Here is an 18,543-nt window from a genome sequence, read left to right as displayed (position 1 = left end):
GGGTGCTCTAGGCGCGGGAAAAGAATAGAGAAAAGAAACTCAAAAACGAATGAACAAAAATATTATTGGTTAACATTGAGGAATGCTTGACGCATAAGATGCATGAGTTTTTAGAAGCATTTTGAACGAAGTGAGGGAAGCACAACATTTGAGTTCTAGTGGTACTCCATTCATTGAGTTCTATTAGTAATCCATTCCAGAGGCGAGAAGCAGCTACTTCGAACCATCTCACGCCTCCTTGTTTGTTTAGGCCGATGTTCTTGGAGTCAATGCATGTTACTGGAGCATGTCAGAGATATAAGAGGGAGCCAAGCCATTCAACGATTTGTCGGTAAATTAACAGGAGCTTTGTAAGTAATTTGGTGAGAGACCGTAAGCCTATGTAGCTCTTAAAGAATATAGGTTTGATGTGACAAGACATTTTTGATGATGTAACAATCCGTGCAGCAGTATTTTGAAGGCAGATTTGATTCTGTGGTAGAGCATAGAGAGAAGCGCGTTACCATTATCAATGCGTGAAGTATAATAAAGGGGTGGATATTTTTCTCACTGGCTTCACGATTCAAATATTTGCAAATATTACCGATATTCCGAATGTACAAGAGAGATGATCGTATAACATTTGATACGCGTGGATTCCATGTCATGGAAGAATCGAAAATTATGCCCAAGTTTCTTGTCTGTCGGACGGAGATGAGAAATCTGGGAATCACGGATCTTAATGAAAAGAACACTGATCTGCGAGAGTCTCTGGTGAGATGCCAAAAATATAAATTCAGTTTGTCGTCATTCAACTTCAAGAAATTTCTCTGCATCCACATACGACTTTCCTCGATACACAATTCGAGGGTTTGGTTAGATAAATACAGAACAGACTTGGGTGGGTTTGAAACAGAGATATATAGTTTGAGAGTCATCTGCATAAACATGATATACTGTAGATTGTGTTTCCTGATTATATTTCGGACTGGGCAAGTGTAGATAGTAAACCACTGCGGGCCAAAGAACCGACCCCTGCGGAACAGAGTCATCTAAAATAACAGGTTTAGAGGTTGATTCTCGGATACAAACATACTGTGGTCTTCATGATAGGTATGATCTGCACCAATCTAGGGCTTTTTTCCCCTTTTTACCGAAATGATCTCTGAGATGACAAAGAAGACTATTGTGGTCGACAGTATCAATGGCAGCGCTCAAGTTTAAAATAACGAGAGCAGTGAATATAGGTGACAGGGAAACAGATATGTAGGATTAGATGAACTCGATACTTGCAATACGGTCTACAAGGGGTGTGGGAGGGGGTGGGGGTAGGGAGAGAAATGGTATGTCATCATTGGTTATCAATAATGTTGGGAATTCCCCATTATGAGGCCATCCACTTTACTGCTGTCACTACATTATTAATGTTCTGTCAATTATTAAAAAATCCTTATATTTTTGCGATAATTTATACTATCTGCATTTTGCTTGGTTATAAGCCTATTTTGCAAAAGTAAAACTGTCAACCGTATTACCACTGCAAACACGGAAGAAAGGTCAATCACCTATATCACTGAGAACAAGTATTTTATATCGCAACTTGAAAGACCCTAAGTAAAAATAAGGGGGACTGGGGGACAGTAAAAAAATTATATATTAACACAATATATCACTGTCGTGTTAATATTTAACAAATAAAATAACAGAAGACAATGAAATCAAATTAAAACCCACGATTTCTCGAAAAGTTTATCCAATTTATATCAAAGTAACTGTGTATCAGACCCAATTTAGAAATGGCCATGCATGTATAGCATTTACCCCGAATGTTGCCTAAAACTTTCGCTGACGAGACAGCTCTACCGTGTATCTCCAGTATTGCCCCCCCACCCCCCCCCCGTGCCATGATGTGTAACAGATAATCATGCACAATATCAAATTATAAGAAAAAGCCAATGAAAATGAAACGATTGCGGTTTTATTGCAAATGTGTCTTTTTTTATACTTCTTTTCATTTGACAAACAAAGCTGAGCTTCTTTAAAGGCAGAAAATTGAGCCCAGAACTTTGTGATTCACTAATTTGTCTGCGAATCAATAGAAATTTTTTATTACCTACAGCTATCTAATGAGTATTGAACTTTGGTATTAAGATTAAACGTGTAATTTTAAACTACATAAGATTAAATGATAAACAGACTCGGGAGCATGTATATAATACAGACTGATCTTGAGTTGAAGCTGATCTTCAAACATGCATAACGATTGCTACTACATTATTAATATGATTGTGATGTTGCAATATGAATGCTACAGGTTTATATTTTGATCTTGTATCTTTATAATGTCATTAACTGAAGTCATAAAAAAGTTACCTTTTTCCAGGAACTAATTAGTAGGAGCTAACGGCTGCTTTGTCTTTATCAAACTTATATAAATCACTATGACAAGAAGAAGACGAACGGAGTGTAAAGGTTAACAAGACAGATAACAATCTTCTTGTAAAGTAGTCAAATATGAATCACGTTCCTTGCGATATCTTCACAAATTGTTCTTGACAAGCACAATTTCTGATCACTTCATAGTCGTTGGACGTTTCTTGTTAATACGTTTATGAAAGCTTCTTGTAGTGTTTAAGTGTTAAGATCGCCGTTAAATACACGTGTGGTCAATTTGCTTGAATACTTACTTATCTATATGTTCTTCACTGGTTTAGAACCACTGACCATGACATGAAGTATATGCATAGCACAGTAGGTGAGAGTGTTCGCATAATTACGGGAGGGCGGGGGGGCCTTTCGAATCCCAGTGGACACTGGTCATCTTGTCCGAGTTCAATTCACATGTATACCGTGTAGCAGATTGTATGACCTTACTATATACATCTGCACGATAGTACTGTCACCTGTATCATAAGTTTTAAATATTATATTGTGAAACACTACATAATATTTTGAGAATTATGGGCAAATATGGAGCACATTATTTTACGGATTATAGGGGTAGGGAGGTGGGACACGTCCCCCTATGCCCGACTACGGTCCAATGGGCCTACATGTTGTGATGGATAATAAGATTGAACAAACCTGGAAAAGCAAGGAGTGGTATTCTCTATTCTTCATAATAAGAGTAATATTTTAAGTGAACATGTTATAGTGTTTTAGTGGTTCAATTTCATTTACATGCTGAACTATTCTCGATATGTTTCTGAAAATTATTCAAAATACTATAACAGAACGTGCTGTTTACAACAATTTAAAGTTACTCAGTCTGTGGAACAATTCAGTGTTTCTCTCAAAGTGCGTTAAATACGAATGATCGTGAGTTTCATGAATAAACATAAATAATCATGAACAATCATGAATAATCATGTACTATCATGATGTGTCATTAACACTAAAAAACCTGTATAAAATACCGTAACACCCTATCAGAATAAACAAGTGATCGGGACAAGCTTATTTCAGAGTATCTTAAAGGCATGTCAAGAAACTAACAAATTTTGTTTGAATACTCTTGACAATTGCGATCTGTCAGTCATATAAATGCGAAATTAATATATATAAAAAATAATATGTTTTCTAATGAATTGGGACAGATTTCTACCACTGATATTTTGAAAGGAAATAATACCTATAATTGTGGAAGAAATACTAACAAATATTCGCAGCTAAGTAAACATCCCAAATATATCGGGTTTCAAGATAAATCAACAAGAAGTTTGTAATAGAAAAGTAAGGCTTTTGAAGAAACATTGTCGTTATGCTATCACAAGCCATCTATATATACTGTGAGCCACCCCAGGTAAGAATCGAGGGTTTAGTCAGCCAAAATAAGTTCCTTTCAATCAACCATAACCCCGAGTGAGTTACGCGTGGGTGAGTATATAGTTCAAACCTAAGAGACATGTAATGTTCATGTACCACGTGGGCTAATGTCATCGTGGGATGACAAAAGTAGGTTATTTGAACAGATCGAGGTAAATATTAGAGACGCTTATTTTCCTCCTTTGGAGTGATTTGAAGACTTTAGCTCGAGGCAACCATTTCGGATTACACCAAAATGTCTCCAAATTCCAATTGTCTGCTATCTAGTCGGAGAATTGTTATGAAAAGAAAATCAGTCACTCGTTGAAGTCTGTATATATCATATCGTCAATTTCAGTCACGATTGATAATTTCGAAGATCCAAATAGACTTCATTAATTTAGTCTGTTATTATCAACAGGCGTTGATGTAATTGAGTGATAGCTTGGTTGTGACCTCATGATGGTATAGGTTAGTGGTTACCATAGCAACTAACAATTTTCGATCACAATTGCGTCTTACGGTTACATCATGTAAATGCCAACATACCTCATAAAGTTGTCACTTACGAATAAATCACCCATTTCCAAAACAGGAAGTATCACCTTCAAATTATAGATGATGAGCGTACGTACAGAAATAGATTTCATTTCAATTGTAAATTAAAATTAATTAATAATGACGGTCGATGTCTTGTTTGTTTGTAAAATTTGTATAAATATGTCTCAAAACAACTTTCCCGATTTTAAAAAGCTCCAGATATGCTGGAAAGTCAATCAAATTGATTTGAATCGGTACAAATTCACTGAGATATTTCATGTTATCGGAAAACAATCTGGATGTCAAGTCCCAAGAAAATATAGAATAAATAAATCAATATTACACATTATTATTTATTATCTATTGTGTATGAAAGTCACAGCATGCACTACTGCAATTTAGTAATTCTCTAAAGAATAGAAAACACTGAATCACTGAGTAGAGACTTCGGAATGCTTGCTTACACTATAGACCATATGTTACACTCCGGATCTTCTTCTAGCCTACCGTTAAGTTATATCATGTGTTCATTCGACCTATCCACTATAGTGGGACTTGCAAGAAGTGCCAATACTGGTGATATTTAAGCCGCAAGAATTTACAAATATCTTATGGCCAGTTTACCAAGTAACCGGAAGTTATAAGAGTCGAGCCGTTCGTGTTCGATCCGGTAATATGGGGTAACAAGACTCTCGGCGACATAGCGGCAATTTAAGTCTTTACTTGTAACTGAAAGTACAATGCCAATCTCGCCCTCCCGTTTCATCCCCTGCCAACCCCCAACCCCCCACCCCCTTCCCAGGTCCTCTCCCTCCCCTTTTTGGTGAATATAATGGATTTTGTAGGCTTCACGCAATTAAGACACTGTATCAGTTATAAACCTTCGTCAGTTGGAGAATAAACAACAACGAGAAAATCCTTTACAAGAACAGACCACTTAAAATAATACATTACCTCAGTGGTTCCCCTATTCAAAGGAAGTGAAACTGTTAATATGGAGAAGAAAAATGTATGAAAGGTTCTGACTACGTGTGGAATTAAACCACAAGTATTGGTTTAGCTTGCATGGTATAGAAAACAACTAATAAGTCTTTTAAATAACACCTAGTTAATAATTTCTCATTTGTGAAGGACTTTTAAAATAAATGACTCAAATTTGGACAAGAAATTTTGAAATTCCTCTTCTAGATCTTCTTGCTTGCGACTCATTTTGTAATTGAATATTAGTTCTTAGTCATTCGAGCAGATAAACGTCGTGGTTAAAGATGATACTTGTAAGTCCTATTTCGTGTAAGTGGTACTTTAGGCGTACTAAACTACGTGTTATCAATTAATTTCAGCTGGGAGAAGTACACAATTAAGATACTTACTAATAAAACCATGGTGATAAATACCATGAGCGATCAGTACACGAATATCTTTGTTTGGAAGGTTGTCCTTCATGTTAGGATGAAGTACCTAGCTTTCAGATGCCATTAAACATACAAGTGGTAATTTACATGTTTTTTTGTGTGTGTTTTTTTTTTATTTGAGAAAATAAGAAAATTCTCTGTGAAATAACTTACCGGTATGTGTCAGATAATTGTACAGTATACAGAAGGACGCCATGCATCGCTCGGCTGAAATACACTTTATTGAGCCTTAGCAGCAAGTGGGATCATCGGGATTGTGTGCTTGGGAGGGGTGGGGACGAGAGTGGGTGTGGACGGGGCGTCATTGAACATTAACGCTTTAGAGTACCTCTATACATGTTTCTTAAGGGTCACGCCCTTCCATCAATGTTTCTCAAATGTGACGTTATGGTTCGATGTGTTTGGGTACGTGTGTGTTGCTGTTGTTTTTTTGTTTTTTTGTTTTTGTCTTTTGGACATAAAATAAGTCATTCAAGCACACTTATATCATCTGATCGTTCATAATATTAAGCTTTATCAAAAAAATGATATAGATGAACACAAAAATCGCAACCAGCGTATATGAGACAAAACCCTCGGACAAAAATCATAACAAAATATCACACACTTTGGGTGCACATAGAATATATGATAAACCAATCTCTTTTTACAATTATGAATCCAACTGCGCCGTCTTTGCGGTTATGGATTGGTAAAATATAAAGACTGTAACTTAAAGGCATATGATTGGATTTATAGTTCGGAATGTGCTAATAAGGCCTACATCGGGTTAAGTATAGTATCGGCTGGAAAAGATTAATAAGATGATATCATTCTCTCGATAATGTGGCAAATGTTATATGAATGGCCTATATATTTCATCAGGTCTTTATACAACAGGCTATGTTGTAATATATTGATGTTAATCTGGGGAATATTTCCAATTTTCAAAAATTTGAATCACTATTAATAGAGAGAGAGAGAGCGCGCGGGAGGCTCGGGTTCGAACCCCGGTGGAGGCTGGAAGTTTTTCCACTGTTCTGGATATTCCAGCTCATTGCCGTTCCCGTTTTTAAGTATCTCTTTCGAGATCTATATAAGATTATTAAGTATAACTTTAACATTGTTATCTATTCATTTCCAAATCTTTTTCGTGTCCCTTTAATTGTGGAGACTCGTAATGCCGACCAACCCGTATATTTTCCCCACTTTTTATTTCATTTCCTTTTCGATGAAGTGGTTTACTACACATTAGTTATTGTGTCAGCACAAGGAAGCTTACATTTTGTGTATAAGGATACGGAATCTGCGTAGGCCTATAGATAATATTTCTCGGATTAAAGTAGCTATGCTTTCTGTAGAGTGGAACATGCATCATCATAGCCGTAATTGGTTGACATAACATATATATATGCTTAGTATTGCATTTGGTTACCTCATGTCTATAGACCAATGCCAGTTACCACACTGCTCATGTACTGGATATATCAAGTATTATGGTTCCAAACGTTGGAGATATTTAATTTAAGGCTGATTTGTGGTAAGCTATACTCTCTTCTTTTCTTCATCTTTTTTTTTTTGACGTGTAATGACTTATTTTCTTCACAAAGACATTTCCTGTCTATATCAGTTGACATTTACGTTATTCGAATATTAAATGAAACTGTGTTAAGCAACTATAGATGAACTTCCTTTTGTCTCAAGGCAAAAACATATGTAACTGTCTTTATACCATTTTTTACTTTCTGTCAAATGATTACAATTTTTATTCCATTTCATATCAATCAACCTAGAAAATTTTTAGTTAATAATTGACATTAATGTCTCTGAAAGTCTACCTGCAGTTATCAGTCTTTCACCAATTACTGTTTAAAGAGGAATATATATATATATATATATATATATATATATATATATATATATATATATATATATATATATATATTGACGTCACAGTGTGACACACTGATTAGTACTCTACTTTCTCTTAAAGTTGTTTGTGCGTTGAGTTGTAACGTTGCGTCAATCTGAATTAACTTTGTGATATTTACATGAAATTGTAGTTATATACACGTCAGTGGCGTAGGCAGATTTCTTTCATGTTAAGAAACCCACTGCTACGGGGGCAGGCAGAACCTATTTTCTATCAAATACATTTTTCTGATAATTTTTTTTCTTTGCCCCACACCAGGTATGCCACTGATACCCTTCAATATAATAAAAATCAAATATAGAGATACATATGTGGTTCCATCAATCAGTTAAATCTTGATCGGAATTATAAACGGGCTTATTTAAGAAAAGACATTTCATAATGATTCTGTAGCACAGATTTAATGTAGGCTTATAATATTTAAGTTTTCATTGGCGAACTCTAACAAATTCCGAATTGTGACATTCCTGGTAAGAACTTCGATGGATTTAATTGAAAAGGTATCTTCTTCTTCTAGGTTGTGGCTAACTCAGCACAAAATGCAATGTTGGTATTACCTATCTATGACAATTCACATGAATGGTGACGTTTCGAAGGTATATTACAATACCGGGCAGGAAGTAATTGGGGCTAATAAGTCCAGTAATTTACATATAATGTCGTCCTCAATGAAATGAGTTATGATTTCAAGTTTTATTGTATTAAATACAAATAATATTCCCATCTCCGCTTTGCTCCATATTGCATGTAAGCCCTCTAAACCAAACAAAAAACTAAAACTAAAACAAAAAAAGTCCCCCTCCCCAGAGAGGATATCAGCTAACAGTTGTTAGCAAATTTTCCTCCAGGCTTTCCTTAACAACTTTCAACATGGCATAAATATTTGGAAATGAAATATGATATCAAAGTTGAGACTTTATTCGCCTTCGACAAAGCAATAAACAAGTAAATTAGATTCGTTATTTCTTTGAGGTACTACGTTACATAATAGCTGTGAATTAATGGGGGTTTTTTTTGTCTTAAGCCCGCCGATCACTGCCCGACTGATCACGAGCCGTCTCAATTCGGCACGTCGTCACGTCGAAAATGGATAGTCGGGCAGTGTTCGAGTGCTTACGACTACAAATATCAATGGATCAATATTTCGACAGCTTTAAGTCATATTTTGACAGTTTTAAGTCGATATACGGCTCCAGCTTGGAAAACTGAACATGTAGAGTTTTTTCGACTTGCACACGACTAAAAATGACCAGTTGACCAATGTAAACCCAATCATGGGTAAATAAATTTGCATATGACCTAAACGAGCTCCGATCGTTAACACGGTCGTTCAATGCGTTGATCGGTCGGAAAGTCCATGCATCTTCACGAGAATAGAAACTAGGAAACGACGGTCAAGTTGCGTCGGGGGTCTCAAACAGTCCGGCCCCTCATGTCTACATTTTAATCCAATTCATGTGAAGAAAATAAGAAATTAATGGTTTGTTTATCTCCTTCTCGTTTCATTTTAGGTAACGTTCAACACGACAGCTGTGTACATCGCCCTCAACTCTTGTCTCGTAGACTGCACACACATCTCCTTTAATCAAAATGGTAAGTTCAAAGATATATATGGTCAAGGTTTACTCAAAATGTTGATACAGATATAGGTCTCGTTTCATTCCGAAGACAGATGGTCAAAATGAAACAAGGTTTCATAGTTATGTAAGTACCCAACCAAACCGACGACACCAAAACATGTATGTATGTATGTATGTATGTATGTATTTTAGATCCTCCTGCAAGCAGGAACTATCGAAGAAGCCATCATTGGCCTATCAAAGCCGCAAGCTGACCGAAGTCAGTCTCTAACATTCATATTTAACGTCCATGATTATGAATTGTTAATTGTCAACAACTCTGTTACTGGACGACATACATTAATCTGGGAGTGACTCGAACCATCTAGATTTAACATCTAGATTTAACATCTAGATTTAAAGGGACTATAAAGATTATGCAAAGCGAAAATCGCTGATGATGGCGCTATAATTAAGTAGAACCTGCATCCTACAACTACAACAGTGTGAACACATTACATTCTCATCGGTCATGAATACGATGCACAAAAGCTAACATAAAACAGAACTCGGCTATCTTCCATAATGCTATCAACCATCTGTCAATTCATCACCATAGCAACAACTGTTTTTTTGAAAAATACGACACAAATGGTAATTATTTACAAGTGTTATAAGAGCCACGGATATCTAAGAATCCGGATGTAAGTGATTATGACGTCCACCCCACCCCTCTCTCTAGCCCCCCCCCTCCCCCACCCCAATCATATCAATCATCAAATTATCACAGAAGCAATTGTACATTTTCTATAGGCATATAGTCGATGAATTAGTAAAAACGACTGGATTTCAAGACTAATAAACATATCCTGTGCTCTATCGTAATCAAATGCACGTCCTTAATAACAACATGAAAAAAACTCATCAGCTGTTCGTTCTGCTTTTCTTCCAAAGTTTGGTTTTCTTAACTAAAAGTAATGTGATAACATTTATGCAATATGACACACGCACGTAACTAAATAAATTGATTAATGGAGAATTCATTTCTTGTCAAACAATGGCTGTTCTAATTCTTAATATACTAGGACACTGTTTGCTTCGGGTTATGCTAATTAATACCAAACGTTGGATAGTTAGTGTTACATATCGTACCGACAGGAACGCCTCAGGTATTGTGTCAATAGCTCTTGAGAGATATGCTATGACCTATCTAAATATGTCCTATACTATCAACTCTTCTTCGAAAGTGAAGTTGTTTCGAAGAGTTCAAGATCCGTAATTGTTCAAGTTTTGCCGCTAGGAATCGTATTTTTATGAAGATGACATTATATCAGGAGTAGTAATAAAGATATATATATTGGTTCATGCATGGATGGAGGTACTCTAATTAGTATTCCTCCGCGATGAGAAAAGAAATTCTTTCAATTTGAGAAACAATAGAAGTCATGATCTTACCATTGGATTTCATGCGACCATTCTTATAGTTTTATTGACAAAGTTTTACGAAATAAGGTTTTATAAACTCAAGTAGAAATAACAGCCTGAGAAAGATGTGTCACATTAAATCCCTCATATACAGCCATTTTCTTGTTAAGTGTCATGTTGCATTAGCAAAAGAACAATCTATTGCAAGTTTGATACGTTATTCTGAAGGAAGCAAAATGATTAAAATCGTGCGAAATGTCTCCAGTACCTCATCACCATCATCAAACCTAAACAGCTTGATAGCTTCGACTTAAGATTACATAACATAACATAATTTGCATACAATAAACTAGGCGGGAGCTCTTAGCTGTTGAAAATTAATTATCTTCTAAATTTACATTTCGAAGTAAGAAAGAATAATTTATGAAGCTCTTAGAAATCAATGGACAACTTTGATGGGTCAGGGGCGAGGTGGTTGGGGAGGGGTGGTTGGGGAGGGGGGTTGGGAAGATGATACAGGAGCATAAACGAGGTCAGACGACTGGGATGTTGACATTTTTACACAACAAAAATCCGGGTTAACCATGGATCAACCCTAACGGCCTGAATGGAGCTTCGCCCTGTCAAAGCTTTATAATGCTCCCGACGATTTGGCGAAGTTTCCCGACAAACGGCATTAGCAAACCCCAAATTTTACCCGACAACCGTCGATCTGGTTCGAATTCAACCCCTGACGATTTCGAAAATTACTCGAACAAGGCCGTTTTGGACTAATTCCATATGTTTTCGTCTTTTTTAATCTTTATTTTCAAAATTGTATTTTTTGCCAGGTTTCTTACATTTTGTGTTTAAGTTAATTTAATTTAATTTATATTTTTTCAGAGGACTCTGATATTTTCATGTCTGGGATTAATGCTCCTGGGTACCATTGCTGCAGAGATGGAATATGACAGAGAAGACCTCATGAACTTCATAAGTAATCTGTTGCAATCGGGGACGGGAGAGAGTGCAGGGCCTGCCGTCGGTGATGAGAATATAGACACAGATGGAGACAACGAATTAGCATATCCAATGGTAAAGAGAGGCAAGATGACCCAAGAAATATGCAGAAGGGAATGTTCCTCTTGCTCAAAAGTGATGAACGTATTATTTATGTCTTGCTGGAGAGATTGCCAATTAAGTAGTACCGGAAGATCACCTCACAACGTTTGGTCTACTTGTCGCAGGTTTCTGACTGGTTAACATTTTCATTTTTTGACGCATATTGGTAAAAGAAATAAAAAGCCTGGTTTTTTGTTTAAATGTTTTACGACCACGTGAACGATACCTGGAAATTATGATGTAATATTGAAATTGGTGTGGGTGGGTTGGTATAGGGGTAAGGGTTATGTGACGGGGTGAGGGATAGGATTAGGAATAGTGCCTCACAGTAGAAGGTGAATGGGGTGCATGGTGGGGTTGATTTTCAAAACAAGAAAAGATGATGTTCACATTTCTTGCTTTCAAAAAGAGAATAACGTCTTTAGATGTACATATATGATAACTTAACAAACCTTGATTATGAAACCTTCCAATTTCGTATTAGACCACACCGAAAGCATTTCACTACAGTCAAATATTCTCATAAAGTTGTATGGATTACCGATTTTCATATTTTTGTTTTGTTTTCTGTGGGTAGTGTGTATAATAGACATACCAGCAACTTTGTGGAAGATGATAAGTCCATTAAAAGTAAGAAAATAAAAAGAAGAAGAAGATGAAGACGTCTTTGTTATTGTTATTGACGATGACTGTAGAAAGGTTCAATATTGTAAACGAAACCTATTTGCGTTGTGAATACCTTTTTCAATTTTTAACCCACATATTTTGTCCATATGTATACGAAACCTTAAGTATTAATTTAACAATTCTGAACGGCGCATGCAAGGTGCATGGCTATATAATTTGGCAAATCTCAGAAGATATTTGATATCGTTTTTTGAAAACGACTAAATTTACAAAGATTTTCTTGTCAAAATAAGCTATAGGTCGTTGGCTTTTTCCTATGTTGTTGACTAACATCGCGGTACGGTTAACCGGATTCTCTCTGCATCACAATGATGACACTTGCCTTTTTGTTATTTTGATTGTTATAATGTGAAAGATATCATTTTGTTATGTTTTTCTATTATTAGAGTCTTAAAGTCTTCATTTGGAATGATCACAGTTATGTATGCAGCGTACGACTAACTGTTCAATACGTTACATACTACGAGAAGGAATAGGCAAATATTTACCAAATTCTGGTAAATCTAGCTATTTTTAGGTTTGAGGTCGAATGACGTTAATTTAATCTGACGTCATAATAGATTACTTCAGATATAAACGTATTCACCGATGAAATGTCCAGAGCGAAAAAAAAATCCAAATCCGTATCATTAGAGGGCGCCTCTGGGAATAGCAAAGTTTATATAAAGTCCAATGCATGCATAATTAAACGTAACCATATGTTCTGTGTCATTCCATTTAGACTTTCCCTGTAGTTGACTGAATTACGCACCCACCCACGCCGTGTCTCTTCTCTCTTCCTCATTAAGGAGGGTGAGGGGCAGGGGGGGGCACGGGGTATATTTAATTCACTACGAATGCACACGGCACAATACAAAGCTAGAAAATGAGAAGGGGAGAATTTACATATAAAGGTTTGCTCCAAATTGGGAAACCTTTTATAAGGTTCATCCGAGCTAGACTTAAGACATACTTTAATAATTTTGTTCCTTAAATCTGTTTCACTTCTTTACACTCGCATCCATATTGTATCATCGCCTTTCTAACCTGACCTTCCTGTTCGTAACTAGGGTGATACTTGCACATGCGCACTGAGGGACACATTTGCTTCTATAGAGTCTAATTACCATCATAGCAAATTTACACTTACCCAAGCGTAAATTATGTAGTGCCCATAGCAACGAAACATAATCACTTTTCCGTTCTGAATATCTGGAGAAACCAAGCAATTTCATGTTTTTTGTTTCCTTAAGTATTAGGTGATAATGCACATGAGCACTAAAGGCAGATTTGATGCTTGTCTACTGCACGCAATGTTATTGTTTTGTTATTTTAAGAAGTAAACCATGTATTTTAAGTAAATAGTAAGAGAGAGCACAAAAGTGGTAAAATTCTTTCCTTTTTTCTTTTCATTTCTTTAATATCGAAATACATTCCAGCTGGGCAAAAATTCCATTCGAGACATTATTTTCAAGGTAACAGTTATCTAGTCACCATCATGGAATATTTAGTTAAAATGTAAATTGTGTTCTGCCCAAAGCAACGAAAACAAAGCTATTTCCGTTCTGAATATCTGGGGATCCCAAAAAAGGTTCCTGTGTGTAACAGAGTGACCTGAATTTAGATTTTGTACTATTTTTTTTCTCTTTTCTTTCTTTCTTTCTTCAGTACTTTGACCATTTTCTTTATTAAAAAAGGAATGTTTGTAAATGTATGTGATAAAGTGTCATAATTCTTTTGTTTCTTGAAAGATAACTAATCAGCGCTCCTTTCAGCAAAAACAACCATGCCACTTACATAATTTCGCTATGAAAAAAATAGGAGTATTTAAAAAAAACAATAGAAACTACAAATAAGGGCGAATTAAATATATTTTTCCCTTTGATAACAAATTTGTGTACGACACATTATAAAATATGCCGGACATTCTTAAATTTGTCTCTGAAGAATCAAATATTTGGCGAAAGGTATACTTTCGAATGAAAGTTTGTCATATTTTAATCTTTCAGATGGAACTTAGTGGGAATGTTTTAAGTTCATGTTGAGCTGTTGTATGTAGTTAATAAGCTTCAGGAAAATGGAGTATTTTTGTAACTTTCCTCTTTCAAGTTGATTAATTAATTGATTAATTAATTAATTGGTTGATTAATTAGACCGTTGTTTGTCATCCAATGCTGCCTGAGAAATAAAGACGAATATCAAACAAAGCAAACTTATGTCAAATCATCTTCTTCTTTTTTCTTTTCTTTTTTAAATTTAAATGTTTCTCTTCGATGGTTCAATTTCTTCTCAATGTGTGCGGGTGCTAACTTATTATTATTTAGTCAATAGATGCTAAACCTGATGTATTCAAGTGTCAAGTGTGTATCAATTACCGGTATTGGAAGTCTGTTTTGTGCAGGGCAGAATGTACAAAGAGGACAAAGTACGACAAGGTTACATCATATCGTTAAAAAGTGCTTGGTACCAATCATAGGACATTGACACCTAAAGTAGGCCTGCGACGGAGCGAGGGAGGGTTATTAAGGTGCCCATTTTTCATTTAAACTTATTTCTTGAGTGCTACCACCCACTTACGACAATCTTTCCAAACCACCCAATAGTGCTCAATATCCACCCAATAGTGCTCTATCTATCTATCTATCTATATATATATATATATATACAAGCCTATATATATATATGTATATATATATATATATATATACAGGCCTATATATATATATATATATATATATATATATATATATATATATATAATAATAATAATAATATAACAACAAAAACAAAACACAGAGAAATAAGATATGACTCATAATTGGCAAATAAGGAGTACTGTATTAGAAAATAGATTGGAATTCTCGGTGCCCCTACGACCTTCGTTAGCAATACTTGGCAGTGGAATGGAAAAATACAAATATAACACATGTATAATCTGATTTACCGATTCAGTCTGTTTGGCATTTTACCTTTGTATGAACCATTATTAATACGTTGGGGGTTTTCAGCAATCATTACAGCATATACTTTTAGATCATAATATTGGTGACAAAACAAAGCAAATGTAATGGCTAATAATGACTGAAATATTGCAAACAAAGGAAATTTGGTTTTGCTTCAAAATAGAAACAACAATAGATGAAGTAAAAACAAGACTGAAGAGTCGTAACGTCATTGCGTCAATTTGGTCAAGTGTTCTGAAGACACTTGTCAAAAGTATAATCAAATATTCAATCTAAAACTTAACGTCACAGTGACGCATATCGTGTTGCAAAATGGTGTATTACATGATTCGAATGATTTTTCACGAAAATTCGCAATCGCATCTCAAGTTTTTTAATCTTTGACACCATCAACTCAGGGAAGAAGTATTGTACATAACGGACCGCTAAGCTGTCAAGGAGTCTTCGATTACGTTGTAAATTCATGGAATTTAGAAAACGATGTACCTGCACAAATTTATAACAAAACTGGATAAAAGTTTTCCAAAAAGTCACAGATATTAAAAAGCTATATATCTCAGTCGGTGAAATTCGTTGAGTGTCGAAGTAAACTGCTAGTTGACGTTTCAACACATGGTGACCAATATTTGACTTTCTAGCATATTTCCAGGCATTACTGTATATGTTTAATACGCATTCTTCTATTTATATGTCTTCTGATATCGATATGACGACGGTAAAGAAAAGAAGAAAGGAATCCACTAAATGCAATTAATGGCGCCATTGACTGATTAACTTACACATATCAATTTGTTTCAGTGGAAGAGTCACATTGCTTCTGTCAATAGTCCAGCCAACCCAATGAATAATGTATCTATATTGCCTCATTCTATATCCCAATTGGTTGAATGGGCGGGGCTTGTACGGTTACGTATATATCTATGTACTTACGCGGTATTGATATCAAGCGCGTGCACACCTATGTACACGAACGCACATGCAACGTGAACGGGTATTCAAGTCGAGGCGAGCGCAGGCTACTCCATGAAGATTGCGCATGACTATGAATAGCCATTTTGAGGGGCGTTTTTATTGCAAGTTTTTTTTATTGGGTTCGGTCCCTTATGTGGGAGTGTCAGAAATGCAAAAGAAAATGATACCATTGGCTAGATTGCACTATGAAGTACTCCATCAGCCATGTATTATGTCAATCCAGACTGTTTTGATTAAACACCGCGCGGTCAAATGTTCAACCCTATTGTTCACTGTAGAAAAAAACATGACCTGGATATCCATCCAGGTCCCTATGTGCAACTGTCATTGTTCAATTGTTTTTTCCCTCTAATCAGTAGTGTACACGTCTTGGGTGTACATTAAAAAGTCATGTATTAAAAAATATCAGTCCATGTACGACATCAAACGAGCGCTCCAAAGTTCATATCTGTACAGTTTTCCATTGAACGGGATTTGCGTGTGCAGGGGACGTGCACAGTTGTACGTGACACTAACTTCGTCACTTTTCCGCCGTCGCTAGCATAAATAGAAGTTTTAACTGGCCTGTGCTACCCAACAAGTTATAGCTAATGAAAGATGGCTTAGACTCTCATACAATTGTTTTTTTAATTACGTACATCATATCAGTTTAGAATGTACATCGTATCAGTTTAGACATGTGCTCGAAGAGAGGTCAAACTTTAGCATACATTGTACTTCTTAACCCTTGGTTCCTCATCTCTCGTAGCTCATTCTATACCCTTATCAAATTTGTTTGACTAAAAATTGCCTTAACTCATCTGATATCCTCGTGATTGCGACACCATAGTTTATTTCGAGATGCTAATTAATATCCAAGCATAAAAGGAAAATTGATAACTGAAAACATACAAGATAAAATGTCACTTGATTTATGTATCCCTAAGGAATTTTCACAGTGTTCACTGTTCTCATTTTAGATGGATGCATATTACTCTCATTGCATGCATGCTGTAAGTTACCTAAAGAATGAAAAATACTTACCTTTACGCGGCATAGCATTTATTAGAGCGTTATTACAGTCTATATCACATGATTTAGTACCACCATTGCAAACCGTTAAAAATTCAGAATTTCAGAACTAACCAGATCCTTATTGATAACATATCAAACAAGATTTTTCCTCGTGCTGCTTTTTGTCACTTTTCCTGAAGGAGAACACTCGGGCGGATTGATATATATTCTAATAGGAGTATGCCACCTATCACAGTTATCATTAGTGTGTAAGTCAATGGAGCAAACGTAAGCTTATCTGTAAAAAAGAAAATGAAGAAATTGTATAAAAGGGGCGCTCTTCCGTTTAACTATATTACACTCGACAGCTTTTCACCGGATCGAATCATAGTGAGGGTTATAGTGAGGGCGCTTAAATACAATGTTTCTTCTAAGACTCTATGATTTCTCTCTCTTGACGTTAAAACTCTCATTTTTTCGCCGGGGAGGAAGGGGCTCTAGATCCCTATATGAGAGTAGGCTTCAACCACCAGGAGCCACACCCCTACTTCATAAAATTCTGGATCCACCTTTGACGTTTTCATTTAGAATTTGCCTCTCCTCGCTCCCCTTACCTTTGAAATCCACTGCGCACCATGGTCACGTACTGCCTGAAATATTCAGTGCGCAGTCTAGAGTATAATGGAAGTAGTTCTAAGCTTCCCTTGTGACTTGTCACCATATTAGCCAACCATGGCATTCGTCAATCTTCCTTCTCTTTTTTCTTCTTTTTTTCCGGGATGGGGGTTGGGCATGTTCATGAGCACTTATTCGTTTGTAGTAGATCATCCATGGCTGGAAAGGTCAGTAACGGGAGACATTTTCATGCAGGCGCGGCGGAACGGAAGAATTATTGGGGGGCTAATGTGTGGAGACCATCTAAGCGGAGCGCCACCATCGGTTGGCGCGGAGCGTACAAGAAAATTTTGGGTTTTTCAAACCCCCAGATTGCCGGAAACGGCACTTCCCGAGTGTTTTATGCTGCGAATACCTAGCCCTAAAATATGGGTCTCAAGCCTGCAATTTCTCAGATTGCACGTAAAAGTCTGTAAAAACATTGTAATTTGTATATTCGATAATGTTTTAAGAGAGTAGCTATTACTCGTAGTGTACTCGCAAAGACGTTTTTGAGTGTAGTAAGGGCAGTGGCGGAGCTAGGGGTATTGGTCGGGGGGGGG

Source organism: Apostichopus japonicus, chromosome 8 (genome assembly GCF_037975245.1).
Source record: "Apostichopus japonicus isolate 1M-3 chromosome 8, ASM3797524v1, whole genome shotgun sequence".
NCBI lineage: Eukaryota > Metazoa > Echinodermata > Holothuroidea > Aspidochirotida > Stichopodidae > Apostichopus > Apostichopus japonicus.
Note: the sequence above shows the minus strand (reverse complement) of the source record.